At 39.6% G+C, this 6,639-nt stretch overlaps 1 protein-coding gene across 6 annotated transcripts in view; it reads left to right on the forward strand.

The window, feature by feature from the left end:
- The window catches only part of Tnik (TRAF2 and NCK interacting kinase), a 417,009-nt gene that overhangs the window by 378,173 nt on the left and 32,197 nt on the right, over positions 1 to 6,639 (forward strand). The window lies entirely within an intron of this gene.

A 6,639-nucleotide genomic window follows, 5' to 3' on the forward strand; every position in this document is an offset into this window, starting at 1 on the left:
GCAGTCCTGCCTTGGGTAGGAGTGATCCGCAGCACCCCTCTGCTCTGTGGAGAGTAAGTGCTTCAGCAGAGCAATCGCACTGTGCCAGGGTTTTCTATCCACTCCCCTCTGCCAAACCAAGGACCTTTCAGAAAGCAGGTGCCCAAAAGCATGTATTGAATTGAATTGAATTGAATCAGTCCCTCCAGGAGCACTTTGACAAATCCAATTAGAGGGAATTATTGTTCCAAACCAGAACTCTAATTACAGGAAATTTCCTGTATTTTTTTTTTCATCTGAATCAGTGGTAGGATTTTATTGCTTGTTTTGATTTAATTTGTCTTTTACAATCTCCATAGGATTATGGATAGCTAATTTTTCCCACCCAGTCTCTATACTAAGAAAAATTATTTCTCGAATAATAAATAGCTAACACAAGAAGAGGTGATATTTGTTGTTTTATCCATAGTCATTTTGGGGTTTGGTTTTATTTTTGTTTTTTTTTCTCCCCATTCCTTTATGGTTTCTAAGCATTACTTTTTTTTAGTGTAGTTGTGGTTTGATAGGAAAATCAAGGTGACAACAGAACCCGGTGTTGGTGCTCCATCACATTGTCTACACAGTCTTTAGGAGGATGTCTTGTATCCGCATTGCCTGTGCTACATGAGTGAGCAGGACTGACGTGCATCGGTCAGGATGGCTTTGACCCTCATGGCCTTCTCTTCCACCATGTTGAATTTAGCTGGCACAACTTCTGACTCCTCCTGGCTAGGACAGTTTCTCAGCCTCTATTTCTGTTTGGAAACAAGTGTTAAAGATTGATTAGGCATCTTGTAGACTGTTCCTCTTTGGGGATTCCACGGTTGCTTAGGCCAGTGCCTTCTCCCCCTTCCCTCCTCACTGAAGTGGCTCACATAGGTCTAAAACAGATTTTCTATCCCAGTTTGCATGCTTACTGGAAGCCTTTAACGTCATTTTAAATTTCTAAATTTTAAGTTTCTTAGATTTATTTATTTTATGCATATGAATGCTTTGCCTTCATGTATATTTGTGCACCATGTATGTTCCTGGTGGAAAGCAGAGAAGGGTGTTGGGTTCCCTAAAACTGGATCTAGGAATGATTGTGAGTTATCATGTGGACACAGGAAATTAAACCCCAGTCCTCTGAAGAATCTGCATCTGAAGAATCAGTAATCTCTTAATTACTGAGCCATCTCTCCAACATCAACCAACCCTGATTTTAAGTACATATACCTTAGAATTGATTCTTTGCACTACAAAGCCCTATAGCTATCTGAACAGAATGATTTTGCTTTTCCCATACTCTCCACTGAATTTTCAAAACTTATGTTGATACATCATAGTGAATCCAGTACCAAAGGTACCTTTTTAGATGACAGAAGTTAGCATTGGTTGCCTAACATATTTAAACATGTTAATAATTATCTTTATAACTAGTCACTTATTAATGTACAAAAGGCCTATGTTTTGACAGAAATCAAAACTCTGAATAAAATTTCTACTAGGGACACTAAGAAAAGCCTTCCAGTCATATACTGAACACTCACTGGGTGCCTCTTGAATGCCACACTCGTCACACAATACCAAGGACATAGACATAGAAGAGATCTAATCATTGAAGGACCATGTGTGGATGCAGTGTAGAGATGAAGAGGGCTGTGTAGAAACAGTGGGGAGGCATCTTAACTGTGGTAAAAAATGTGCTCTCTTGGGGAAGGCAGAAAATAAGAAAGAAGCAGACTGGATCAGGTCAGACAAATCACCAAGGGTTTTGTCGTATAATATGCACAGAAAACAACTGTACGTTAAATATTGCTCGAGCTAGATGAGGGTAGGATTTGCTTTTAAAATTCCGTTAGAGACAAGGGCCCAATAATACCTTGAAAGCCATCATAAAGACCTTTAACTTTTGAACTCAGTTGGCAGAGAACTTCTGAACGTTGGAAAAAAGAAAAGATCAGTTGTGCAGTGAATTTGCAGGAGAAAACTGCCATTAATGAAAGAGAGGAAGCCACCTTCTTTTGATCACTTTAAAAAAAATCAGAAAAGATTTGAGATGTGTTTAGGAAGCACAATAGGAAGGGCCTAGGCTGGACATGGGGAGAATGAGAGGGAGGGGTCCAGAAGGGTGAACACAATAAACCAATGGTTCGAAAGTTAGTCACTCAGATAAATACTACATGAGGAAGGTCATGACCTCACCTGCTACCCAGGTCCATAAATATCTGAGTGGAAGTAGAAAACTAAGTGATTAAGTGAAGAGGTTAGATGTATTTGTTTATTATTGCAGGATAAATGGGTGAGCATAATAATCAAGACCACAGATTAGGGCGTGCTAAAAGATTTCACAAGATGAAGCAGAGTGACAGAGACCTCTTGCAGTTAAGAAGAACCCATGAAGGAAATGGGAACAAAATATAGCAACGGAAAAGGAAGACCAGAGAAGGGTCAGGGAACAGGAGGAATAAGCACCATAGACTCAGGCCTGCTGTGTTTACATAGGGTCTTCAACCCCCGACTGGAAAACGTGGGCTGTACTTTGCCCTTCAAAAAGAAATGTGTAGGTTGGTGATTTGAATGTGTAGAGAGTCTTGGGAATTGTCTGCAATCAAAAGCTATTACATTATGTTGAACACACGGTGGTGGTGTAGCACATGTAGAGGCAATTAATATAAGAGGCACAGAACCTAAAAATACATATACAAAATGTCCATAACCGAATGATCCTACATAGCAGCACTGTCTAGGGCTAGCTAAAAGGAGTTACCATATTAGAAGCAAATTAAGGAATAAATACAGACTGCCTTTTATACCATCTGTAGGGAATATTGTTGATATAACTTGAAATAGTCTAAAATTGGTAACAAATGAGGTGGTGCTGTCCCAGAGAAGTCAAAGTACAAACGCTGACTCAAGCAAAAGAACAATGTAGTCTCATCTAAAAAATTTTAGCAAATATTAAAAATAAGCAGTGGGTAATGGTGCACATGGTCTATCTGTTATTGACTAATAATTGACACATAAATCTTTTCTGTAAGATTTAAACCTTTAAAATAAACCTGTAAAAATTAACTTGGTAGAAGTGATCACATAAGCATTTTAGAAGAGAATATTGATAAAAGAATTATTATAGTAGGTCTTTACTATGAAATTTACATGAAAAAATGGACCAATGATAATTATTTGACTAAAATAATAATGAAATTTAAAAAGGAGAGGATTAGCTAAATGTATAAGGAGTTCACTGAGAATTTTCTTTGGTAGAAGTAGGTTTTAAAAAGCCTTTTTAATGAATATGTATCCATATCCATACTTTCCGTGATTAAAATGTTTGAATAGAATCAGAACATTATCAAGAATTGTTTTGTTATTAGGGGGAAGGGAGGGGAGAGGGGAGATCGACCTCTGGGGCAGGAGTAGCAGGAGAGAAGAGAGAAGAGAGAGAGGGAGGGGGACAAATAGATAGACAGATGGAGACAGAGAGAGAAAGAGAGCCATTATCAAGAATTAAAACTGAAGTGAGACTGTCTGTGATCATAGAGACCATGACCTGACAGTACCAAGCTGGCAGTGGTCCCCAATCTCAGCCTCACCCCGTGGTAGTAGCAGAGAATGCCTGATGGACAGAGGGGGGACAAGTGGCCCCCCCGGAGGCCTTGATAAATACTTGAATATTGATCTTTTGGGTTCCTAACATCTCTTGTCAGAGACCAGCTTCTACAAGTATAACACCTACCAGCGTAGAAAAATAAAGAGAATGAAGATGTGAGTGAAAATAATAAAACAGAAACAGGATAGTGTTGGGAAGGAGCTCCAGTGAATACTGAAATCCCTGTGTTTAATTTTCCATACACTTTTATATCCAATACAACGGAAGGGAAGCCAAAGACTGCTTTAACATGATACATGGACAACTAGAGCAGTTACTTCCTTCCATACTGGAGACATCAAGTCACTCATTCTTGAGAAAAGCATTCTGTTGTTTAGGCAGTGAACCCACCCTAGACCAAGTATCCTGAAGGCAGCCACTCCCTAGGTCAAACCTCCTAATTCAAAAGAAGGAGCAGAAGTCTGCTTGAACTCTGACCTGTGGTCAGAGTGAAGAGGATCTACCTGGATAGGCCATTTTAATGTCCAAAACACCAAGCAACCACACCCTACACACCTACCAGGGTGTGTGGCCACACTTGTTATTAACAACTTTGAGCAACCTCAAACTCTCTGACCTTCACACGAGGTAGAATAGGCTCACATTTTTTGGTCTTCATACTCTCTGAAACAAGAATTTTAAGAAAAAGAACAACACAGGTTAGATTAAGTTCCAAAGAAATAAGAGAAGAAGGCTTTGATTTAAGATCTACTTGACTTCCCAATCTATTAATATGCCCCAGATGACCATAATAATGGCCTCCCCGTGTTTGGGAACGTGGTTAATATTAATAGCTCCTTCTCTGAAAGTAGGTTTTTCAATTTTATCCCAAACACATCAATTCTCACCCATACTTGAGTCCGTTCAGTCCTTTGCTCCAAGTGACAAACTTTAAAATATAGGCCACACTGTCCATTTTAGATCCGGTTTTACTTTCATCATTTTGATTCTCTCCGTTTTGGATGAGAGTCCTTTTTCCACTGCTGGGGACTGAACTCCCGACTTCAAGCAGTCTGACACTGAGCCACCCTAATCCTTGGCAAGAGTTCGGGCAGTGTGCCTGCTAGTGTAAACCTAGTGTTATGTCTTGGTTCTTGGTTCGATTACATCTTCAAACTATTATCATATTTATGAAACTACGGACAGGTCTGGTTCGTTGTTGTTTGTGTATAATTTATCTTACTTTTAATTAAAACTTAATTGCATCATTTCCCCCTCTCTTCTGTCCTTCTCACACCCCCGCACTATTCCCTCTTAAAGCCATAGTTTCTTTTTTTGTTAAATATATATGTGAATTAATGAGTGAACCCAACCTGCTGATTCTGTGTAGTGTTACTTGTATGATCCTTTTAAGGCTAACACTTGGTATTAGATAACCAACTAGGTGATCCATTCCCAGGAAAGACTAATTCTCCCTTTCAGCAGCCGTTAAATGCCTATAGGGGTTGTGCCTTGTGAGATTTTCCCTATGGAATGTCAACTGGTGGTGCCTTGTCTTTTTTTTGTTTGTTTGTTTGTTTTATTTTATAAGACTGGGTCTCACTGTGTAGATCAGTCTGGGTCTTGAACTCATGGACATCATCAGCCTCTTTCTCTTGAATGCTGGGATTAAAGGCATGTGCCACCACTCATTGACAATTTTTAAATAGATAAAAAGAATTAAAAGACTAAAATAATAAATGTTCTCCAAGTGATAATTTCTTGATACCATTTCACGTTTTAAAAACACATTTTAAATTAATCAATTGTTAAAACAGCAGAAAGGAATCGATAACAATGAAACCCCTAAGTCTTGAACCCGCGGCCACAGCATCTGCTTGGTTCTCCACTTTCCAAGTTTGTCCGCCAAACAATTTGGCTGCAAGGGATAAAGGATATTTATATTTCTGATCCTCTGAGTGAAGCTCAGATGTGATGATGTTTCCCTTGTTGAACAATGCCACTGCTCTGCATGGCACAGGACACATGGAAAATGCCATTGTTTGTGCCTTAGGGGTGGTGGTTGTCATTGTCCCCATACTACCTGTGTGCTCTGTCGCCTAATCCTTCAAAGTTCTCCCATGTGTCTGCTAGCATACTGGAGGGTCTTGTGTGGATAGGTCATCACATCCTTAGATTACCGTTGATCTCTGGGGGAGTACATAACACAATAGCAAGGCAAACCTGGGAATAAATGTACACCAGTATAGCCTGAATATAGAGATTTAGGAAAGCACTGAGTACTGTTTGAGTTTAGCAGACTAGTTCATAGCTGACCCAGTTAACTGCCATTGGAAGTAGCACAAATCCCCGTTTGTTAATGATTCGTCTTTGTATTCCACGCTACATACTAGGTATATATTGTCTAGATTGAAAAAACCATGGATACCTACTATTTCATAAACTTCATACATATATATGCTATGTGTGATATGAACTTATATATGTGAGTATATTTTATCTATAATATAAATTTTAATGCTCTTCCTAGAAGCCACAGGTTATCAAATAAAAATCTCAGGTGTGGGATCCCTCCCTTCAAGTTGTTGATCAGGGACCCCTCCATGCTCTCAAACCTTGCCACTGCTTTTGGTTCCTGCCAGAACTTGATGCTAAGAACCTTTTGCTTAAAGATACCACACACTTTGATCAAAGAACACGGATAAATCAAGGGGGTACTGACCTGGGTGTGTAAAACGATAAGATAAGCATGTGTTCTAATGAAGAAGAAGGAGGAAATGAAGATTGCAGGCTACAGACCTGAAAATCTCAGGGACCAAGGATATGGTTCCAAAGTGCTTGCCTGCAAGCATGAGGACCTGGGTTTAATTCCCAGAACCCATGTAAGAATGCCAGGTGTGGTGGCATGTGCTTTAAATCCCACTTTGGACAGCAAGAGACAGGAGGATCCCTGAGGCTCACTGACCAGCCAGCCCATCCTAATTGATGAGTTCCAAAAGAGGCCACATCTCAAAGGAAGGACATGACTTTCTTTAGGATGAAACCCGACT

The sequence above is a fragment of the Microtus ochrogaster genome, chromosome 1, assembly GCF_000317375.1.
Source record: "Microtus ochrogaster isolate Prairie Vole_2 chromosome 1, MicOch1.0, whole genome shotgun sequence".
Taxonomy (NCBI): Eukaryota; Metazoa; Chordata; class Mammalia; order Rodentia; family Cricetidae; genus Microtus; species Microtus ochrogaster.